This window comes from Lepisma saccharinum, chromosome 15 (assembly GCF_977018435.1).
Source record: "Lepisma saccharinum chromosome 15, izLepSacc3.1, whole genome shotgun sequence".
In the NCBI taxonomy this organism is placed as follows: Eukaryota; Metazoa; Arthropoda; class Insecta; order Zygentoma; family Lepismatidae; genus Lepisma; species Lepisma saccharinum.
In genome coordinates, this window is record NC_139243.1 from 25,972,341 (window position 1) to 25,997,669 (window position 25,329).

Sequence of the window (25,329 nt, forward strand, 5' to 3'; positions counted from 1 at the left end):
TAGTTTTTTTTTTTTTCAAATTCTCCATTGTAAATCTGTGACGATTATCTCTAAAAGCATCTTATATTGTGAGAAAGATCGCTCCACGTTACAAGAAACAATTCTTGCATATTTGAAGCACGAAATGTCACTAACGCTGAAGATTTCCAAAGCGTCCTCTTCCTCTACTTCACCTTCCAAAACACGTGCAATTTGGCACAAAGTTCGAAAACCTTGGTTTTTCCCAAAAAATTCTGTACACTTAGACATTAGCACTTGTACGTTAGATCCAGTGGGGGTAATATTTTCCTCCAATAGGATCGAAGGCGAGGCGCCAGAAGTCTGCCAGCGAGCGTGTTCAAAGACAAAACAAACCTAGCACTCTCGATAGGAAAGAGGTGCGGAGAGTAAACTTTCTTCTTCGAGGATTTCGAGGTAGCTGAATTTGATGAGCGATTTTATGTATTTAAAATGAAAATTCGTAAAATATGAATTTACATACGGAAAACTGGAAAATGTGTGTTTTTATGTAAAATAAAATTTACTGTATTGACATATAAGGCTATGATTAGAATTTTGGCAAGAACGAGAGTCTCTATCTTATCGCAGAAAAAAAAAATATTTACCTAAAGTTCCGTTCCCTAGTGATGACTAGTGTTGGACATGATGAGTGTTGGACGATATTTTGGCGTTATATATTTCCGACATCGGCCGTCCCTAGTGATGACACAACCAGACAGGTAAGTAACTGATCACCATCCGAGGGGACCTCATCCCCCAGAAGACTTGTGAGGTGACGGTAAAGGCGAGCCTTGAGGATGAGTGCTTCGGAAGGGTGAACCCTGGGGGTGAGATACATAGCTAAAAGTAACAAAGAAAATTTTCATCGGAGGACGCTGAACCACAGCTGTCTAGCGACACTGCTTTGTCTTCATCATCCCGGGAATCTCTGGGGCGAGCGAACCAAGCTATAGTGCAGGAGGCCTTAGAAAGAGCATTTCGCGGGCTAACAGCAGACGTCGCTCGCACACTATTGCCGATACTCTCGTGTCGTCTGCTCCTCAGCCGAACAAACAGGCCGAGGCAGCAAGAGGCAGAGGTCACTAACCCTTCCAGAAGGGTGTAGCGAGCTAGCTGTGGCAACCGGGCTCGCTCATTCGCAGACCTGATTGGTTCTCGCACACACACCCCCATATTGTCGTCTGCTGTAAGCCGTAGTTTGTCTTTGTGTAAGCCCGCGTAGCGATCTTTCTAAGGCCTCCTGCACTATAGTCTCTGCGCAAGTAATGACCCGAGAGGTCTCGACCAATAAACGCGTGAGAGGGGAAGTGAGTGCATGGAGGGGGGAAAAGCGACCGCAGTTACCTTTGCACCAATTTTACTGCTTCGCGCCGCCCACTCACTTTCTCAACCGTCTGGCGCGGCCTTTCTCCAGAGATCCCCGGGATAAAATACACAAGACTGAAGCTTGACGCTCACTGGGACGCCGGAAGCGTGGCAACAAAACGGAACAGTCTCGCTTCCGGCGTCTCAGTGGCCCATAACAATACCTCGGATTTTTAGGTTGTAAAAAGTGTGCTTTTACGTTCATAAAATAGGCTCTAAAATCCTAAAATAGGTTCGAAAAACCCTAAAATAGATTCTACAAATCTTAAGTTAGGCTCCAAAAATCCTCAAGTAGGTTCAAAAAAAATAATTAAAATGGTTCAAAATTCCTGAAAAATACTGATTAGGTATAGGCACCGGCAATGAAAATGGGACACCTATATCCTCCAATATGCATACCGTTATATGTGTTGCCTAACCCTATGGCGATGGCAGAACTTACCATTGGAAATTTGCTATGAAAATCCACTCTTCGCCGTATAGTTGGGAAACAATCTTTTTCATGTTATCCACAGTCAAACTTCGCAATTTTGTCTATGAGGATCATCTTATATGCTGAAAATAATCTTTCAAGAAAAATATAGTCAGTGGTGCAAACTTCAACAAAAACATATTCAGTGGTGCAAACTTCAATGCTGAAATGTTAGTTTGCAAGGAGTGAATGCCACAAAGCACCGAAGTGACGCGAAAGTGAGCAAGACCACACAGATCAGACCACTTTGGATTGTATAAGTAACACTGACACCAGACATTTTGCTTCGTTTAGAGCTTTTAAAATTCACCATGGAGTTGAAGGAAGGGAAATCGACAGAGAGTATGTTTCAAACACGTTCGTCATTGAATTTTGTCGTGACCAAACAAAGGAAATGCCTCTGTGTGACAAACATACTGTAAACATTTTAAAAATATATAAAAACCTAAAAAAAGGCTTGATTTAGGCGCATAAACCTAAAATAGGTTCTAACAAGCAAAATAGTTTTTTTTTTTATGCACTATAAAACTTCATCAGCTGTTGCGTTTTTCAACGAAACGCTGACATAACTTATTATTTCTTACATACCTGCGAAGGAAAAAAATAGGTTAAAAAACTAAATTCAGAGGTCTAGCCATAACCCTCAAGAAAATCTGCAGACTTCTAGCCGGAAATTCCATACTTTGGTTCCGCACGTTCCCCTGTAGTAAGCATTACACCATTTGATTTCAATAGAAGCAGAAGACAGAAGTTCTGTTGCCGGATTTCTCCGTGTTTCCCCGCGTCTCAGTGTGCGGGGCCCTTCAGCTGTTGCACTTGGAAGTCATACTGCTATCACGAGTCTCCGGGAAAAATGGCAGACGGACAGTCCCGTTGAATTGGTTATTTTACGTCGCTTTTTGCCAATTTTGACTAATCGCGACGATGAGATGATATGATGTAATTGATGAAATGTCACTAACAAAGAACGTATCTCATCACTCATCGCAGATGTGTTTACCATCCGAAGGGCGGCCCTCGTGAGGGGAGACCTCACCCTCATCCCTCGGAATATTTGTGGAGGTCAGGGCGAAAGCGGCCATGAGTGTGATTTAAAATGAAAACATCTCTACAGGACTATGCAGATCTAATGTTGCAAACGAACCTCTGACGGCAGTATGCTCCTCTGTCAAGTTTTATGTTCAGCGTCTGTCAGTTTGGATTTGTAACTGGCCCTCATCGTAACTGTCAGGATGAATGATGATGGGACAAAAACAATAGCGCAGCCTAGTTCGTTGCACTTTTTCACAGTAGGTGCATCCGAGTGACAGGCAAGGAAATTGTGTTCATCCAAGTAGTCGCTGTATGCAAGAATATTGGTTTCCAGTTCACATGATTCAACAAATGCCTGCCTACTTACTTCAACATTCATTTGATTGAGTGGCATGAACCACGTGATCATACACCACTCCAGAACGTATACTCCGTCCAAGCTAACTGTGGAGCAGGCAAACGAAAACAAGTCTCTACGCAAGTAGTGACGTGAGACGGCTCCACCAATGAACACGTACGAGGAACGGAATTGCGTTGAGTGGGGGGAAAGCGACTGAAGTTACCAGCCTTCCCTCAACGTCTACTGCTTCGCTCTGGCCAATAGAATTCCCTAGCTTGACGCTATGCGCGGCCTTGCTCCACAGTTATCTGGGGCAGGGTATAGTTCAAACGGAGCAACTCTCCAAATACACTTCGTGCTGCACTTTGTAGCCAACTAGGCACGCGAGTGCAAAGAAAGTTAAAAAGTGCAGCGAACTACACTCTGTCCTCGGAATATCTGGAGCGAGCGAACGAAAGCAAGTCTCTGCGCAAGTAATGACCCGAAAGGACTCGACCAATAAACGCGTGGGAGGTGAAGTGAGTGCATGGAGGGGAAAACGCGACTGCAACTACCAGTCTTTAGCAGTAGCGCGAACCGATATGCGCGACCTTGCTCCATAGATTCCCGAATGTCCATGCCTTACCCAGGGGGCGTCACAGTGCTCCGTTCCAAAGACCAATATGCAACGTCCTGCAGTTGGACACCAGTCGTTCCAAACTTAGTCCGCTGCTACTTTAGTCGGGAACATGAGAATCTTTTCAAATCATCAGGGCTTGCTGGGTAGAAAAGAAACACAACACTGTTTTCAAAGTTAAAACGTAGTTTTATAATCACGTATATTTCATAATCACTTACCCATAAAACACTAGAACATTCAAAACTAACGCTGGACAATTCCCTTACATATAGCGAAAGTCAAAGTACATAATTAATTGTTTACTTTCAACTTATCGGCAAGAAGAAAACTCGAAAACCCAAAATCTCTCCGTTTCCCAGTTCTTATTCACCTGTTTTCCAAACTCAGTCTGTCGTCAGGTGATAAATATTCAGGTGGGTTCACTTCCTCTGCTGAGAGGAGAAAGTGACGTTAACACGAACAGATTTTGACATAATTATAAACATATATACAAGTTCCAACCACAACTGTATCAATCTAACTATAAATGTCTGTGACAACTTGCACATTATTTGAAGTAATAATCATTTTAAAAATCTTAACTTCTTACAAATATAAAACATTAAACTCTCAGGTTCGTTACAAATAATAGTGCATCGCCACTAGTGATCGTACAAAACGTCATAATTCACAAAAAAATAGTACGTATTTCTATGACAATTGGAATTACAGGACCTGAGATTGTTTTTTTTTTTGTTTTTTAAGTACAATTACGAAATGCACAAGTGAAATTTTCAGAGTTACATTTTTCGATCCGCTGCCACTTCGGGAAGAGACGACCCACAACAAAATTAGACATAAATAACCCGAAGGTCGCCACTTATCCATTTTCTTCCTGCGTTTGTCATGGTGCGGCATTGTCCCGACAAGGATACAAAGCAATCCGTTAGGTCTGAAAGAAGAACAAAGCACCACTCCGAAAGGCCTTGCCTGGAGATTGTGAATCTTATGATAATGACACGCAATTACAACTATTTATACCCACATATTATATTTGAAACAATGCACAGCCGCCTTGTTGACCGAAAAGAATGGATTGATACGGGCCAGGAAGCCTCCTCCACGCCTCCTGCGAGTGGGTGTGAGAATGCTCACGGGTGACTCACGGGGAAGGGTGTAATTTGACACTTGACAGAGAAACAGGTATAACGATCCTCAGTTATGGGGACATGAGAGCTGCATGTATGTGTAAGCAAATACGTGTACCGCTTGGGTGAGCTAGTTACTAATGGATATACGAGGGCTATTCAAAAATTAACTTCCGATTGGCTCGTAAAAAGCAATACATAACCGCAGCGTCATAGCGCATGCGCAGTAGCAAGGAGTATTGTGTAATCGCTCTCCACACAGAACCGCAGTCCCTATGCTCCAACAGTGCGCGAGTAGGGCCTGATGAACATGGACGTTCCTGTTACTGCTTCCGCCAGTTGTGAGGTGCATGGTGGGATTCCATTCCTTCAAGCACAAGGAGTTAACGCAGCCGAAATTCATCGCCGATTGTGTCGCGTTTATGGCAATGGCGTTATGAGTGATAGTGCTGTGAGAGACTAGTGTAGGAAATTTAAGACTGGGCATGCAGATATGCATAATGAGGGAGGTCAAGGGAGACCTTCAATTGTGACCGATGAACTCGTCCGACAAATTGAAGAAATTCTGCGAGCAAAATGGCGTTTCACAATTGCACAACTCTCCGAGGAATTTCCTCAAATTTCCAGGACACAATCGGCGATTAATTTCATCTGCATTGACTTTTTATGCTTGAAGGAATGGAATCCCACCATGCACCTCACAACTGGCGGAAGCAGTAACAGGAACGTCCATGTTCATCAGGCCCTACTCGCGCACTGTTGCAGCATAGGGACTGCGGTTTTGTGTGGAGTGAGTGCGATTACACATTACTCCTGGCTACTGCTCACGCGCTATGACGCCGCGGTTATGTATTGCTTTTTAAAAGCTAATCGGAAGTTGATTTCTGAATAGTCAACGTATTTGTGCAATTACCCGGAAACAGAGAACTTAATTCAAAACAGGGTTTACATTGCGTCGTGTGAATAAATGTAAGTACTTACTCAATTCTCAACTGTTTGGAGCATTCAATCATTTCGGATGAATAAAAAAGGATGAAGACCTGCCCACATTTAAATGTAAATAAAAATAATCGAGTTCTTAACCGAGCAGGTGCTTATAATATTGTGTTATACATGTACACAGAGTGCTTTTCTTTCTGGTGGTACGCCGTACCGGTACCTTCTTGTAGACGATTAATTATGAACATACTATAATGTTTTTATATGTGTACACACACACACACACACACACACACATGAACATATATATAGGGCCTCTTCGGTGTGTAGTGATAACATCGTCACCTTGTAATCAACCAGAAGGGGGGCCTATATAGGATCCCACTTTAAACTGTAGGTCGTCCAAATTAGCCTATTTGTGCACAAAGTCAACAACAACCACTTTGAACCCATGCCTAATTACCACTACCAATTCCAGCCTATACCTGTATCGTTACTGCTTGCCACTTTTGGCTAATCGCAAAGAAGAGACAATCACAAACATATGCGGACGACTCAACAAGAACAAGAGCCCCACAGAGGATTGCACTGGCTGTGAATCCAGATTTATTCATATAGATGCATGCGACCTAGAAGCATGGGCGTGCCTTTGGAAATATCCCCTTCGTAAATTTCTTCTAGTCATCATTGATCCACATCGTTTCATTTGCCAAAAGTGGAAAATAGAAGGAAAGCAAAATAAAATAAGGAAAATATAAATGCAAATGCATCCGCTGGTAATCTTATATTATCAATAGCTCAATATTTTGGATGGTATTTCGATCACTTTCGCAGAGTGTAATGAGGGTTGTCCATGCTCAAAGAATTTGTAAGTCAGAAAAAGCAAGGAGTTTTGGCACGGACTGTGCATACGGTGCAAAATACTTTTCATGGAACCTGTACAGGCAAGAAAGACAAATGTCCTAGATCTTTCGGTCCGAGGGGGAGGGAAAAAGGAGACACAAATGCACGAATACAAAAAGAGCAAGGGGAGCACGACTGATGAGGCAGGGCGTTTCACACCTGCGTTCCTTGGCCATCGCTCTGTTGTGGTAGGATCTGCCAAACTCTTCGCGAAGGTCTTCACTCTCAGCCTTGTTTCATCTCCAACGGCAGACGAAATAGTCCACCACCAACGCCCTCTGCCGGGAGACGTCTTCTTCTCTGGCTCAGGTGCGAACGGTGAATCTAGGGCAGGGGGCAGATTCATCCGGAACGAATTGTAAGGATGCCCCTCTTAAGGATTTCGTTGGGAGAGCCAAGGTTCACAAACGTGGACGAGTAGAGAGACGTTGAGATTTTCTCTATACAATATATAGAGTAGCATCTGTGATATCAACGACTTACAATATTACACAAACTAAATTTCAATCTGATTGGTTGATTAGGTTTATTTTACTTCGCTTTTCTGCCACTAATGGCTAATGGCGTACATAAGGATGAAATAAATGAAGGGACACTCTCACAAAGAATACCCATGCGGGATTCAAACCCGCGACTCCTGGTCTTGTAGCGCGCTGTGCTAACCAATCCGTTACGAAGGTCAGCAATTTTAATCCGACTTCAGTTTTTGTTTTCAGTACGTTTTATAAAAAGGCCAATCGGGGATGGACCTCCAGTTTAAAGTGGGACCCGGACCGCTATGTACCTTCACCGGGTATCGAACCCGGGACCCCTTGGCGTTGTAGAGCGCTGTGCTAACCAATCCGCCACGAAGGCCGGCTGCAAGAGATCTATTGTTTTTATATAATGTAAAGGCGTACGACTTCTCTCCGCCATTGCAAACAAGGAAACAAATGAAATGCGAGGCCGGACTCGAACCACGAACCTCACAACATCGTGATTCGACCGCTAAAGGCATTCGTCCACCGAGGCGGCAGTCTAACAATCGGACCACATAATCTGACACTAAATGACAAAATACGTGGAGGGGAGGGGAGGGGAGGGGACTTGTGAAGTAATATGATGATATCTCACTATTGTGAACTCAAATTACTCTAGCAATTGTCTTCGCGAAGGGGAAAAAATGTCATTAAACGATATCAGAAAACTTTTCTTCCTTGATGTATTTATTACGCACTTTTTATTAGATGCGAAAAAGGGTCGGTGACTTCTTTCAGGTTTGATATCCCAGTACGTGTGAATTCGCTTCCCACTCATATCACAACAGCGCAGGGCATGCATGCATAATGATGGAAATCGTTTTGTGTTGTTAGCAGGCCCCTGGCAAGTCGTGAACGGCCAATTCTCCTTCCTTCCTCCAATAAAAAAACCAACATAAAAACAAGGGGAAAACCTGCTCCTAGAAGTGCATCCCACGTCCCTCAGTCCTTTGGCGCCAGTCGCCAGATTGTAATTAGGGCCCCATGGCAGACAGAGGCACAGAACAAGACAATCTACTTCTTTTACAGAATCCAATCATTTTTCTAAACCAAATTTACTGACTTTTCAGGTGTTTTTTAAAAAACTTTACACACATTGATATACTGTATAGCGTGCGCTAGGAAGAGACGGGAGAAGCGCGTTTGTAGATTTTTCAGAATGTCTCGTATATTTGTTGCTTTCTGCATGCTCTATGAAAGGATAATGTGTTTTCATACCTGAAGCCACGATTCTGCTTCTCTCAGAATGATTTTGCGCGTCCTTTTCGGCTGAGAGATGCGATTATCCGATCGTTTTCCTCGTGGACTTATTTTTATTATTATTATCATCATTACTTACAGTCCAGCAGAATTAACTTGAGAGAAATGGCCGCTCGGTGAGTGATGCAACTGCGCTCGAATTCTCTAGAGCGGGGGACTTCCCGCTGTAACGGGATAACAGAAACTCTTGAGAGTAGATTCGAGCCAATTTGAGCGCAGTTGCATCACTCACCGAGCGGCAATTTCTCTCAAGTTAATTCTGCTGGACTGTAGTTAATTTTACTTCAGTTTTGTGCCACTGTTGACTAAGTGCGAAGATGGGGAGAATGATGATATGATGAATGGACACTCACGAACACCCATATCCAGGGCCGGGATTCGAACCTGTCGTAGCGCGATGTGCTAACCACTCTGTCACCAGGGTCGGTATGTGAACTTATGTTCTTCTTACACACTTCGTCTGTTAACTTTATGCACGGCTTTCTCTCCCGTACACACACACACACACACACAGACAGACAGAGAGAGAGAGACATGGCTAGTTTTATTTAACTTTATATACACCAGCTTTTTCTCACATGCACGAACTTTTGGAGATTACAATCAATTTTAATGCTGATGATATAGCAATATTGATCAAAGCAAATAGGGGAGTTAAGGTAAAAACTTACACATGCAGAATGTTAGCAACTTACCTGGAAGTCTAAGTGTATTCCTGATGAGTGGAAAGATTATATCCAATTTCAGGCAGTTCTGAGATTACCCAACGCCTCATCAGATGGATATATCCGTCGACAATATTCCAGGGAAAAAAAATAAGATTCAGGCGATTGTGCTGACCACACCATCCGAGAGATCTAGAATGCGGGGTCTTCAATTGTACACCCCAAGATAGAAAAAGGGAAGCACACGATACAATACTGTGGTCAGGGATGCCTACACGGAGGGATTATGGCGTAGACTGCGCTATCGAGATTGTTGGGGGTGGGGATTTTTCCCCTTCAAATAATATATAATTCAACATTTATATATTTTTAAAAAATGTATGAAAAAAATAGCCTTAAATGCACAACGTGGAATCCATCACATGAAGAAAAGAAAGTTTTAGGGGCACGGGTGCCCACAGGTGGGTTTGTGGACGCAAGCTACGTCCGCCCAACTTTGGGGAGGGGATTTCTATGATTGAAATTTGACGTGCACAATGTAGTGTTGGATACAAGTTGCATTGCGTTATCAATTAACCATTGCTGCTATATAAATAACAATGTGTATAGACTTCCAAGGGAATTGTAACGGGTTATATGTATTAGTCCTTACTTGAAGTGACACGTGAATTCTGGGGGGGGTTGAGAATTAACGTTGGGGGGGACAATATCAAACTCTTGAATATAAGTGTTAAGTCTTAGATTATGGCGGGTATTTTAGTTAGGGAGAATTGAGCATTACATTGAGGTAGGTATCCAATTCCTGTGTATTATTACTGTCTTATACTGTTGTGAAAATTATGCTGTGAGGAATGAGAATTACCTATTTGTTTTGGAGAAGGCAATATCCACTCTTCAATATAAACAGTAAGCTTAAAATTGGCATGGAAATTGTGGTGGGAGGATTGAGTATTACATTTCAGGGGGAGACATGAAGTCCTTGATAAAGTGTTAAATCTTACATTGTCAAGGGATTTCTGTAGAGAGGGGAGAGTTCGAATATTATATTTTACGGATTATATTTTGTGAGTGATATGGTATCCACATGTTTTCGGCGCCAAAACTCGAGATCCTAAGAAAGTATTGATAGATATCCCATTAAATTAATATTCTTAAAAGCCTGCAAAGAAATGTGTGTAAAAAGTTTCTTCTTCACTTCGCTCACAATAATGTGTTAATACATCCACGGTCTTGGGGAGTGATGAGCACCCCTGTTTAGGGACGAGGGGCAGATCGAGTATAGTGTTCAGTAAAGCTAAGAAAAAGTTACTTTTAGTAGACACGCTGTCGTAATTAAATACTTTATGGAGATTAGGATATGATTGGGGAGGGGGAGCATGTTATGATTTTTGGGGGTGTATGTCGTAATTTTTAGAGGGGATGCGCCATTGGCCTTGGGGGGATGGGCACCCCTGACTGTTGTGTATGGAAACCTTTCGAATGTGCACCCAATACTCAAACAATTTGCATGCTGTCTGCATACAAACTATGGTTCCTCCTTTTTCTTTCCTTTTTACACAACATTCAAAGTACAGAAGCAGGACAGACACGATTTGTATGCCATTGCACAACACCTGACTCGAATTGTGTTTCGAGAATTCCGAACGACCAGCTCACTCGTCGGCTCTCCCGTCATATAACAGAGAAGAAACAGGGTCGCGCTACCCATCTGCTGACTTTTCGCCCATTCTGCGGCTCAAAGTGCCCAAAAAATTGACCCAGGAGGGAATCCCTGAAATCGTAAACATGTGAATGCCCCCTTGCGGAACGGTGGAGCGTGGCAGGGAGTCCCAAAATTGAGAAGAGGGAGGGTTAGGTACCCAGCTGCGAAGCGGTGAACCTAGATCCTGCGCCACGAGTAGCTGCCTACTTACCAAGCGTGACCTCCCTCTCGACTCGGGATTCAAGGTTGCCAGATGTACAGTTTTTGTCATTGGTACGTTCCCTCGCGAAAATAATACTCCCTCTGTCCCACATTTATTGTCCGGTACACTTTTCTTTGTTGTCCAATAATTATTGTACGACATTCAAACTGTGACATTGGTGTATACAGAAGAAGAAAATGAAACACGGGAATGAGGCATACAACGTCATTACTCAAGGATCAGTACAAATTGGCCGATCAAGTATCCAAAAGAACCTAAATAAAAAGTTACCATTTTGGCATACCGGACAATAATTATGGGACAGAGGGAGTAAATGATAAGAGAGTTTCAAATCTAATGCTTAATACTGCAATACTTTTGGTTCAGTGGCGTGCCCAACCTGGGGGTCGGAGAGAGTCATACCCCCTTCCCCATTGGCCCAGTATTCCTAAAAATAAAGAAAGTCAAAGTTAGGAAAATATGACAAAATGAGGACTGACTTCTAAAAAAAAGTATACGTAACCCCCGCCCCTTTCGAAAATACTGTGCACGCCACTGGTTCGGCTCATCAGTAAAGATAATTAAACACTTCGTGAAGATATATCGCCAAATATCATGACGATATATCGCCAAAATATCATGACGATATATCGTCTACTTGATATAGCTTGGACGATATTTTTTCAATATCGCGATGTATCGTCAGGACGATATATTGCCCTACACTAGTTCTGACACTGAAAAGACGCAGGGTGGTGGCACGTGACTTATATCTAGTTGACTCAAATCTCGAAAAAGACGAGACTCTCGGGGAATAAGTTCCAGTATGTCTCGTTCACGTCTCGAAAGGCTCGATTTAAATTCTGTTTCGATACCTTCCCGCTTATATGTGCTACTCTATGGGGTCACTGAGGGCATGGGAATAATAGCATACGTAAAGAAAGTTTTTGGCAATAGAACTTTAAATGTTTTCTACTTTGTATTATTTTACATAAGTACTTCAGAGCCGCGGTGGCTTAGTCGGTAGGGTGGAGACTAGGATTCGATTCCCGGTGTGGGCAATTTGAGGTGGGGAATTTTCCTAGCCATGTTCTTGCATGGAGCAGCTCTGGGATACACAGCTTCTTATCCCCGTGGACAGCCCTGGGGATAAGAGTTACTGGAGCGTTGTGCTGATCACATGATCTCAACAAAATGGGCGAGACTGTGGAAGCGTGAGACCCTCCACATCTTTCCCATATGCCCAACTCATGTTGTAATGAACAGGAGTAGCGTAATTTACACGTCAAATAATGACGGTGTTACATCAGTCATTTGCAAAGATAGATTTCTGCGAAATGATGATTTTTCTTAGAAATGTGGGTATTTGGTTTTCCTTCACTTGATAATATGTTACTCGTAATGGTGATTCAGGGTGGCCACTCTGAGACCATGATAAAATCCAAGTATAAATCCAGGTATTCAAGGCGAACCTTTCATAAATTCAAGGGCACAAGCAGATTTTCTCTCTATTTTAAACTCAAATTTACCCAATCAACTTCAAGATATCTTATCTTGCAATAATTTTACGTCTGTCAGATAGGTTGTTCTGACAAAGTAAGCAGACTGAATTCTGTTTTATTTTTCATGGAGCTTTCTTTCCCTTTCTCGATAAAAAATTAAAAATAAACTGTGAAAAACTTGCCTCAGGACATTGATAAATATGTATAAATACAATGGGATTTAGTTGCAATTTTTCATAGTCTGCGGAGAAAAATTCATGTAGAATTCACGCATAATTCCCGGAGCCAATAATTCACGCATAACTCCCGAAATTCCTGGTGAGTAGCCACTGTGTGGGTCTGTTTCTACGGAATTACGAATCAAATACAGTAAAACCTCGTTAATCCGGACAAATGGGAGGGATAAGTTGACCGGTTTAACGAAAGTCCGGATTAACTGAAATAACCTAAAAGAACAGTAGAAAAACTCCGTTTATAGCAACAAAACACGTTTATTATGGTGTATTTAAAGGGCATAGGCCTAAATACACTATACAGTACAGTAAAATGTAAAGCAGCAGTACGAGCGTATTCCTGTCAATGCGGCTTCTTCCGAAAGGCTTTATTTTGGGCCCTTTGCCTGTCCGGGTTAAGCGAAGTCCGGCTTATCGGGGTTTTACTGTACCACATATTTACGAGACTCAAAGGAAATAAAAATACTTTCTACTTTGCTTTTTTTACGTCGGTTTAAATTTAACCTATAACGGGCACAATAAATTACGAATATTTCTTAATTACCAATTTAAGAAAAAAACAAGGGAACTCCTGCCAGTACACACTTAAAATTCTGCTTAAGTCTATTTGATGCAGACTTACAGTTGAAAATGATACATGCTTTTTCTATTTCGGTTATCTTACGTCGCTTTTCTACCTCTTGGGCTAATCACGACGATGAGGATACATGGGAAACCAGGCTAAACACTATGAGATAATCATGTCTTGACCAGGGATCGAATCTAGGACCTCTTACTTCATAGCGGATAACGCTGACATTTCTGTCTATATATGTTGAGGAATATAAGTCAATCGTCCCTAAACGTTTTTCAAAGAGACAGTTTTGAGAATCATGGAGGAAGGACAACAAAAAGCTTTAATATTACGACAATTGTAACAATGTGTCGAAATGCGCTGAACATTCCTCCCTAGCACACCCATGTAGATATTCAGTCTTCAGGTTTTTAGGCCGGCATTTGCTTGGAGACCGGCCAAATTACGTTCTGAACCTGGGCAAACATCTCCCTGGATGACAGTTCATATACTTATCACGGTGTTCCGGCACTTGACTCAGAGAAGTTTAAATATGGGCGGAAGGGGGAAAAATGACAGATGACTTTCTATTTTACTGAATGAGGTAGAGTGCCTTCTTTTTTTCTTTTTGCAAGAGATTTTTGCCCCGCCTATGCCAGGTGTCTTTCAGATAACAGCTGACTCTTAAAGGCCTTTCCAATGATGTTTATGTATACCTCAGCACGTCAGGAATTCAATAAACAAAAACCATTAGGAAAGGTTGGAGCAAGGGGGCAGACACAAATTCTTTTATTGCCTGCTGTTTAAGACCATTTGCCTTTCACGGTCGTAAAGGGGAGATTTCACACCGAAGTGACAAGTAACATGCGACGCGTGTCACTTGATTGATTGATTTGCTTTATTTTACTTCGCTGTTTGTGCCACTTTTGACTAATTTGCGAAGATGAGGATGAGTGATGATATGATGAAATTGATGAATGGACACTCACAAACACCCATGCCCAGGCCGGGATTCGAACCCTGGATCCCTGGCGTCGTAGCGCGATGTGCTAACCACTCCGCCACGTGTCACTTGAGAATGAACCAATCAGCAGCACCGTTTCATACTGCAGCGACGTCACGAGCTGCATAAGTCTGCATTTGATTGGTAGATCTTCAAGTGACACGTGTCGCTTGACACTTCGGTCTGAAATCTTCCAAAGATTCAGCCGTGTATAGGAGGAATATCTAACGATACTCTGGGCCTTGTAAGTTCGATACCTGGTGGCCCCGGGTTCGATAACTGGTTGAGGCACATAGTGTTCAGATCTCACTTTAAACTGTAGGTCCAGTCCCGATTAGCCTATTTGTGCATAAAGTGGACTTAAAACAACAAATCAATCAATCAATCGAAATACATCTAGTCCAGAATATCTATGAAAATTACAACCACAAAAGGCAAAATATCAGGAAGGGTATTGTAGGAATTTCAACCTCTAAAAACTTCTTCTGATTTACAAGTCCAGAAATGTTGATTCACTGGACTGTAAACTTCGACAGGGACTATAATTCGTATGCATATCCCATATACTGTATATATACTAGTGTCCAAAATTAACGCAACAAATAGAAATCCTTTCCTCGTGTGATTTTTTTGTTGATAAATTTGCCAAGTTTAACCTGTTGCTATCGTGATTTTTTGTTGATAAATTCTGGCACATTAAGGTTAGTTTATTTTCTATCTTAAACCAGTTGTCTGTGAGATCATAAATATTACTATCACCTGATCGTATTATGTGGTCAAATGGACACACGGGAAAGAATTTCAGTTTGTTGCTTTAATTTTGGGACATTAGAGTTGACGAGCTGTATCTCTGCGACCTTGACTAATTCGCGCAGATACATGTCCGTAGATGCTACCTACTCGCCGTTGAGTGGTCGACAGCTCTTACAAAGTTAGAGGAGAATGACACCCATTGGCTAAGGCAGCCGGTAGCTCCTCCCTTTGCTACTCCGCAGCCAGTCATGGTCAAGGTTCACCCGCAAAGATACAACTCGTCCACTCTAGTGTATAACGTGATGATTTGATGAAATTAAAATTTTATCCAATGCTACATTATGAAGTACGGATGGCAGTCTCTAAATTTGAAATCGTATTTTGCAACACGTGCACAAGAACTGCAAAAATTAGGGAAAGGTTCAAACTACTGTGATTTGATTTTCAACAAGATCTCTGACAGTCTTGTCTCGTGAATTTAAAGAAGGTGTTCGCCATTTTATCGAGTATTTCAGTGCATTTAGATTGCTGTAGATCTACTCACTGATTCTGGTTCTATTGCAACATCGTTTACATAGTATGATTGATGTTTGAATAATATGTTGCATGGTGGCTACTCTAGGACCATAATAAAATTCACGTGTAATTCCCGGTTTTCAAGGCGAACTTTCCAAACATTCAAGGGTATACAAGCATATGTTTTCTCTATTTCAGCCTCTCACCACACACACACAAACACACAAATATATTAACAATATATAAAGGATCTGTGCGATTCCAATGTATCCAAAAATTCTAATAACATTCAACTGAGCGGTATACATACATAATATTAGGCTATATATGTATATATATATATACACACATACGCATATATATAATATATATATAATTTAAAGAGCGGAGTTTACATTTGCAATTTCGCATATAAGACTGGAAATACATCTACAATCTACGAAAAATTGTTCATTGTACAAGAATTTCAAATTTACCTAGCGAAATATTTTATCTTCCAATAATCTTTCCTATATGAGATACATTGTTCTGCAAAGGATATTAACAAATCAAAGGGATTGAGAGAATTCGGTTTTATTTTCCACACAGCTTTCTTTTCTTTTCTATCCTCGATAAAGATAATAGCTAAAATGTAAAAAAACTTGCCTCAGAGCATTGATAAATATGTATAAATTCAATGGGATTTGGACTAATAAAAATTGCAATTTTTCACGTCTACGCAGAAAAATTCATGCAGGATTCACGCAATAATTCCCGGAATTCCCGGTGAGTAGCCACCCTGTGTTGACAATAAATCGTTGTGTGAGGACCAGAGGGAAGTAACTAATTTATCAAATTCACAGGAGAGAGGAAACAATGTATTCTTATGGATATGTCGGACTCTTTTCTTTAAAAATCAGCTGCTTGGACATACGTGACTCCGCCTTACTGCTAACTATTAGAAGTGGATATATGTCAATATGACTGCAAATAGATGTCTTCAGAGGAGTTTATTTAAAAGCAGCGCTTTTGCGGTAACGTCCCTCTGGTTCTCATACGACGAAATGACAATTTGGTAGGATTCAACATCATGAAACATATTAAAGTTTCATATTACTATTATGATTGGTTATGTCCACTTTATTGATTGATTTATTTTACTTCGCATTTCCGCCACTTTTGGCTAATTGCGAAGATGAGGATGAATGATGATAAGCTGAGATGGATGAAGGGGAAATCACAAACATGGACTTCACAACACGAGACCCACAGAGGATTACAGTGGCTCTGGGTACAGTTGCGACTGCCAGAGCAGAGCTTCGCTAGTCCACAAAATGTAGTCAGTCTACGTGGAAGTGAGACTGACATTTGAAAGCCCTCAGGAAGGTTCAACCATTATTAACGTTGTACTTGCAACCATCAGATTACTATAAAAGTCAAATAAATTCTATATACTGGTCTGCGTATTGAATTTATTTAAGTTTATGGTATTCAAATCATAACTTTTACGATATAATTGAAAAATCATCTCCGATCGTTACAAAAGTAACGTGGCCATGCCGGTTTGTAAATATGTTCACAAATTTACCTTGAAGTAATTTCTATACTTTGTATTCAATTATATTTTTACACGATGGACAGCATTAAATACACTCCTCACAAAAAGCTGGAATATTGTTATATTAGGCATTAGGTGACAGGCACAGCAACAACACCTGTCTGATGGACGTTCTTGCGTTTTCGCCGACATATCCAACCGTGCCTATCACCTATTGCCTAATATACTCTTAATAATATTCCAAACTTTTTGTGAGGAGCGTATATCTTGGTGGCAAATTGACCTTACCTCGAAAGAACGATAAACAAGCTTTGTAGATAACATTTTCAATTTAACTTTGCACATTACTTTTGAAACACTTTCCATGACAAAATCAACCCTAGATCGTGATATAGGCTGCATAAAGTAGAAGAAAATAGTATAATATTCCTACTCACATATCTGAATGAAGTCCTAGAGGCGCTATCGATTCAACCTTCATCCCAGACGTACGCACGCGACCCAGCTGGCAGTCATCCCCGTCTACTCGCGGCTAGTACGCACTCCGGCCGTAACCATGACAACGGGAACCCTGACCTCCCTCACTGATGGGAAAACAGAATGGGGGAGAAAGTGCATTCCCCCATTAAAGCCTTGTGCCCAGGGTTGCCACGTGGTGCGGAAGGCGACGGGTCTGACGTCAGAAGGGTGAATATTAACTCCTCAGATTCAAATATTTTCGGAATTCTATGAAGCAGTTGCTGCAACAATCAACAGCAGTGGTACCCATTCCCCCCATCCACTGCAAGGACAAAGTTATGTAAATAAAAGCATGTGACAGTTCCATTTATATATTTATATTGCCCATGACTATATTGTTCGTAGATGTACAGCTCGTAATACAAGGACCTACAACTTCAATATGGAAGCTACGTTGAGTGGGAAAGCTTCATCACAAGCACTATATTCCTACGCGTAGGTTTACTGCATCGCTGCCATTCGAACAACAAATAAGATTTCTTAGGAGTCATGTGTATTTGTTTACAGCGGCTTCGTTATTACAGTGGGCAGACAATAGACTTACTAACCTACTATTTACGACAGTCTCATTCTCTTTAGTAAAAAATATCGCACTACTTTCCACAGCAATTTCTTTATTTATATGGAAGGGTGGCTGTGTGACACATGCGCATGTACCTATGACACATAAGTATACACTTTAAAGTGCACAAACTTAAGGTTTCAATTAGTTTTAATATATTATTGATGTGGCAAAATCGGTATTGACCGATAGGTATAAGGGTTTAACGATAAAATTACCGATCCGGTGTATCTACGAATTGTCTTAATTTGGTGCAAAACTATGCCACTGTGTTGCTATTTTCATGAATACAGACATGCAATTTCCATACATTGTTTCATCTGTAAACGTCTATTCTCTGTCCACAACGTGACTAATCGCACGGGCATGAAATTAGGAGAGAGGTCGGTTGTTCGGTCTGACGCTCGAACTAGGCAACGCAGCCCGGTTGACGTTGCCACACAGTGTGCGGAAACCAGCGACTTTTGTCCCACCCTCGCTCTGCTTTTCCCACATGTGGCACCAGCGCAATTCTGCCCAGCCGCCTATTTTCGTGGGCGTGCGTTTAGTCAGGAATTCTGATGATAGCGTTTGCACAGGAATCTATCATGCATTATACGCCACAACACTTAACTAAGCTACTAGCGTGAAGCAGTGGAACCGTAGTTTATGAACTATATACTTAAGGTCCGTATCATGTATCTATACATGTTACGAATTAGCCAATAACATAGCACACAAGTAATGTGCTTTTGTTCGCACTGCTTTCATTCGTTAGGTGGCAAGGTAAGGTACCTATGCATCTGCGCACATGCCATGAAGGCATATGAGGTGATGTGGAGGTAGAGCTCCACATATTCTTGATCTCGGCCACAGTTGGAATATGTAATCAGCATTACTCCCGGCCACCTTTACTCCCCAGGGCTGCCCACAAGTACCCACCCATTGATTCGTTCGGTGGACGTAGTGTAAATACGTATTTTATGTTTAAAAGGCAAAACCCATTGCAGTCACCTGTTACGTAATGCATATTAATTAAGGAAGTTAATGAATCATTTATGCCCTTGATGAGCATAAATTTCATATCCGTATTTCATCACTACCAGCAAAATCACCCCATCAGTGAGGATACTATGTTTGGCACTTATTGAAGAACACGCTTAGTTTCTCCTGAAAAACAACATTGCATCGGGAATTACCCACTGATTTTTTACCATTAAGGATTTTCTTCTTACTGTACAGTCACCGCCAATAAAAATTGAATACCTAGATCCTGAAATACTCGCTTCCCTGCAAGGCGTTATGTACGCTTGTTGCCTAACTCTCGAGGATAAGTGGATTTTCATAGCAAATTTACAATGCAACTTCTACCACCGCCGTAGAGTTAGGCAATACACACAACGCCTTGCAGGAAAGCTAGCATTTCAGGATCTAGGTGTCCCTTTATTATTGCCGGTGACCGTACATTTACATTATCTATTGTTTCGATACGATACCGATAGACTCCCCACTAGAGGCATATTACACAGTGGCTCTGATCCAACGCCCACTGCAGCTCCATTCTCGATCAGCCTAATTGAGCATGAAGCAGATTTACATTTCGCGGTATCTTAACCTATCAGACTATTTAGATGAATAGCAATTAAATACAGATACAACAAGGACGTATTTAGGGGAGGGCAGGGGGGTTTGAACCCCCCAAAGACATATCAAGTACTAAAATAAAATAATGAAAATGTACTTTTCAGCATAACTGTACTCAATTGTACTATAATCGATGGTTATTTATTTCGTATGAACTTGGAGGGCAAGGGTTATTATTATATTTATTTATTATTACTATTATTATTTGGACCACACTGCTTTGAAGGACAGTACCAAAGAAATTTTATGCACACTACTACTCATGATAACATACATTAAATATTAATCAGGGACTTTACCTTTCGTCAACTGGATCTAACATACTTTTTTATTATTCGATAAATATTCAATTCTTTAACTATTTGAAATTAATTTACCTTGTTTATTATACAAAATCTGGCGATCTTAAGTACACGCAAGATTGATATTACATATATGATGATATATCTATATTCTTATACCATCTTTGTACGTATCATATAATCATAACCTAATTATTTTAATGTAAACATTTATATTATTATTATTGAGATACTTGGTTCGGACCCCCCGAAATATACGACGTGCCCGATATGCAATACTCCAAGATTAAATACACTTTACCTTATTTTCGCGCCAAGATTTCATCTGATGCAATAAGTTGCTTCTTACCTGAAAAGAGAGAAAAACTGTATCATCCACTCATCCACTAGAGAAGTCATTACAAAATTTAATAGCACATAGTATCAACAAAACTGGTAATTTCTGTGTAAGCAGATTAATTCACGATGACCTCGGCGTACCCCATCTACAAGAAATTATAAGGGAGAGTGGGGTAATGGTGAACACATAAGGGAGATGTGCGATTTGGGTTACTTGTCAACACTAAGATGATTTCAATTATGCTTCATTGATTGGGTATTTTGTGAGGAATAATTTTCGTGCTCACAGAACATGTTACATTGAATTCTGATTTAGGAATGTTACATTATATGAAATGTGGCAATGTTCGGCATTACCCAACGTCATGGTGGGTAATGGTGAACACATTTGATATATACAAATTATGTATGAAGTTTGGTTACTTCTTAAGAGGTAGAAAACCTATATACCTTTTACGAACAACAGTTTTGTAACCTTGAAGATGATGATAATAATAATAAAAACAAAATATAAATCCTGTCAGGCAATAAAACTAACAGTTTAATAATTGTGAGAGAACTTTCATTTACCAGTGCGAGATAATGTCGAACACCAGGACACCCAAATGTCAAGCTCTCTTCCACGTAGCACATCCTGGACTGCGCCTTGCAGACTAACGAAACTCTGGCGCCTGGACTTGCAGCCAGTATAATTCTCTGTAGGAACTGTGTTGTGTCCTGTCCATTAACTCTAGAAAAAGCGATGGCAACTGGACAGTTCTTTTGGTGTGACATTGTAACACTATTGTAATTAAACTATTATGTACAAGGACATAAGCGCCTACCCCTGAAAGTAGGCGAGCTTTTTTTCAGGGGGTTTCCCCCTTTTAGAAAGAAAAAAGTCAATTTGGTGTTAATGCGGAATTACCGTTCTATAGCACCATATTTGTTGTCTTGTGAAACCATTCAAGTATGGAGGTCTTTAACACTCGATCAGGTGTTTTCATTAGACCAGTTTTGATGGCAATTCAGTTGCATATTTTTTAGTATATGTGTTTGTTACTGTAACTTCATTCATCACGTCATATCATCCCCACCGTCGCAATTAGCCAAAGGCGGCGGAAAAGCTATGTAAAATAATTCCATCAATCCATGTCGCGAAACTTCAAGAGTTAACCTCATTCCAAAGATCGCACACGCGCGCACACACAATTAAATAAAAACAAGAGGGTGGGTTGTAGTACACTAATTTGGATGTTCTGTCACTAATGAGGAACTACGAAGCACTGGCATGCAACTGTTTCATGCACTATCAACAAGAAAAAGGTGGTCTGCTTCTTCTTGCATTTATTCCCTCCTACACCGTCCAAATATAGCTCCTGCAAGAATAACTAGCACAGTGTCAACCTTTTATCATTCAGATGCATCAAGATGCCCGCGCTAGTGACAATGCCTGCTACTTTGTCCGGCAAAAAACCTGGGCATCTTCCATCCGCACGCCTGACAGACATTTCAACTGCAACCAACTCGAGCCCCTTTCGAAAAGGCAAACGGAATTGGCAACCCTCTCTTTAACCTTGCTCCATATCGGCATTAATCTTCACCGTGGCTATTCTTGCAGCCCGGTCTTAATGGACAGGGGATGAAAAACGGATATATTGGCAAACAAGGCTTCGGACGATTGACAGGCACCTCCGTGGCCTATATCTGGGATTCCGGCACTGTTTGCTTTGAGACTTCACTGGCAGCGCGAGGATGAGGAAGTCTTTCCGAGAGCTTTGGCTAGCACAAATCGTGAGTGACAAAGGATACTTAGCGACTGTAGTAATAACCACAGCTTTGGCTGCCCCTGAGAATAAACAAACATTTGAGTCAATCACTGACCATTTCGCAGACTCTGCATGCATCTAACAGTCTTCACGTGGGGAAAGTGAATGGTGGGCTTTGGGAAACGTTCCTTGTGGATGGTTTGAAGAAGCTAAGGATGGCCACAAAATTTGGTTAACGGATATTTGGATAATTCGTGTATCCGTATACTACAGATTTCATGAAGGATTTGTAGATAATCCGTACTGTGAAAAACGAACATGACGAATAAAATAATGTAAGGATAGCCCGTCAAACGGATAAACAGTCCGAATAATGCACACATTCGGACATGAGGACATTTTGTATAATCCGAGCAATTCGGATATCTGGATAGAAAATTATCCGGCATCCTGATAAAATTTTATCCGGATTTGCCCATCGCTATTTTGAATTAGTCTCGAACACAATTTTCACCTTTCACTGAATATTTTAATTCTTAACAATGTGGAAAATTTCCTGAAGAAAATAAATTAGACTTTTTTTTTCTATATTGGCGTTGTCGAGATTAGGGATGGCCAGGATCCGAAATCCGGATCCGGTTGGTTCCGGATCCAGAACTTTCGGATCCGGATCCGTTTTGCCATCCCACATGCGCTTCTTTGGAAAGAATGTGTTTATAACATATTGTTACCTGCTAATATACATATATATATATAATATACATACATACACACACATATATATATATAGTGTGTGTGCGCGCGTGCGCGATTTGTAATTAATTAATACACTTACAAGAGAGGTCTAAGTCTCCCCCTCCGATTTCCATGAAACTTGGCAGTGGGGATCATACCCCGAAACCACGTAAATATGGCATAGGAAGAAACAGGGGGCATAGGCCTTCTCTATACACCTGCCAAATTTCATGGAAATAGGAGGGGGACACAGGGGTCAGATGATTCCCACATCAATTTGCCCTCATCTTGACATTTGAGGCGGGTTTTGTCCCCTAAAACAGTTTTTTAGCCGAAACAAAAAACACGTATTTCTTCTTGCTTTGGGCACATCTATACACCTGCGAAGTTTCATGAAAATCGGAGGGGGACACAGGGGTCAGATCCCTACTTCAATTTGTCCTCATCTTGACATTTGAGGGGATTTTGCCCCCTAAAACAGTTTTTAGCTGAAACAAAAAAGCACGTATTTCTTCCTTTGGGCCCCTCTATACACCTGCCACGTTTCATGGAAATCGGAGGGGAAAACAGGGGTCAGATCCCAACTTCGTCCTCATCTTGACATTTGAGAGGAGGCTGTCCCCTAGAACCGATTTTTAGCCGAAACACAAAAGAACACGTATTTCTTCCTTTGGGCCCCTCTATAAATCTGCCAAGTTTCATGGAAATCGGAGGGGGACACAGGGGTCAAATGCCCACTCAAATTTGTCCTCATCTTGACATTTGAGGGGGTTTCCCCCTAAAACCGTTTTTAAGCCGAAACAAAAAAATACGTATTTCTTCATTTGGGCCCGTTTATACACACACCTGCCAAGTTTCATGGAAATCGGAGGGGGACACAGGGGTCAGATCCCCACTTCCATTTGTCCTCATCTTGACATTTGAGTGGGTTTTGCCCCGTAAAACCGTTTTTTTAGCTGAAACAAAAAACAAAAAAACGTATTTCTTCCTTTGGGCCCCACTATACACCTGCCAAGTTTCATGGAAATCGGAGGGGGACACATAGGTCATATGCCCACTTAAATTTGTCCTCATACTGACATTTGAGGGGGAATGGAATGTCTCACATTTATGTGTGTTTTCATTTCCAATACATTCGAATGAATACATTTTCGTTCAGTGGCATTTACAAAATCACCTCTCACATTTTATGTTAAACAAGTAAGATTATTTTTTGCACGAGTGTGTTAGCCGATGCGTAGCTAAGTATTTTAGGAACAACACTTGAAAAAAATTCTTGTAGGACTAACTAATGAAAAATTTCTTTGTAATCGAAGATCATAATACCTTTTAAGGTGTGGTAATATTATAATGGGATTGAGATACGAAACTCTCGGATCCGGATCCGTAACTTTTGGATCCGGATCCGAATGGATCCGGATCCGTTTGGCCATCCCTAGTCGAGATGGGTTCCTTTGCACAAACACATGCGTACATAACTGGGTTGTGCCTACCTGGGTCTACATGATTTGCAAACCTTGGTATAATCTGACACGCAGATGTACATAGTAATTTAAGCTAAAAATGAAGACTCGACTCAAACGCGGGGGTCTGGCACAGTGTGCTTGCCCTACCATTATAGCTACCGAGCTAACCGTGCTTTTTCCTCATTTTTCGGTTCCGATGTTTTACCTGTGTCGAATTCTCTGTTGGCTATATGTCTACGTACTACATCTCCTGTGTGTGCCAACTGATACAGCTCCATACTGGAAACCATTGACGTCATCAATGTTTAGGAGGCAACAGAACCAATTGCGATAGCACCGACAAAGGCAATTCCACAGCAGAAGCAAAAAGTCAGGCTTTGTAGCTCAGTTGGTAGAAGAATGGAATGGTAGGCCACGAGACCCGGGTTTGAGTCCAGTTCGAGCCAGAACTTTTCGATTAAATTTCTATGATTGCAGCTTGTCGACTAAATATAAGTGATACAATAATATCAGAATAGGCGTAACTTGGCTGGGGCGAGAAGGGAGACTTGCCCTCCCAAATGTCAGGAAAAAAAAATACAAATTATTCTTGTTAACCTCCTAGCACCTGAGGAGCAAAGCAATAAAGCACAATATTTGTGATTTTGACAATGTTACAGTTACAGTAAAACCTCGTTAATCCGGACAGGCAAAAGGCAGAAAAAAAGAGAGAAGAAAAGGAAGCAACGTTTTAAATGTGGCTAGAAGTCAACAAGAGAACTTCCCAAAGAAAAGGCAGTCACCCAATAATAAAA

General features: G+C 41.2%; 1 protein-coding gene across 3 annotated transcripts in view; it reads right to left on the reverse strand.

The window, feature by feature from the left end:
* Mrtf (Myocardin-related transcription factor) overlaps positions 1-25,329 on the reverse strand; it is a 434,907-nt gene that overhangs the window by 91,988 nt on the left and 317,590 nt on the right. The window contains exon 1 of one of the 3 annotated variants that reach the window (XM_083136771.1): positions 20,549-20,590. The exons of the other annotated variants lie outside the window; for them this stretch is intronic. The gene's annotated coding sequence lies outside the window, so the exon portion shown is untranslated. Of the gene's footprint in view, positions 1-20,548; positions 20,591-25,329 lie in introns of those variants that run through there. 3 annotated transcript variants of the gene reach the window in all.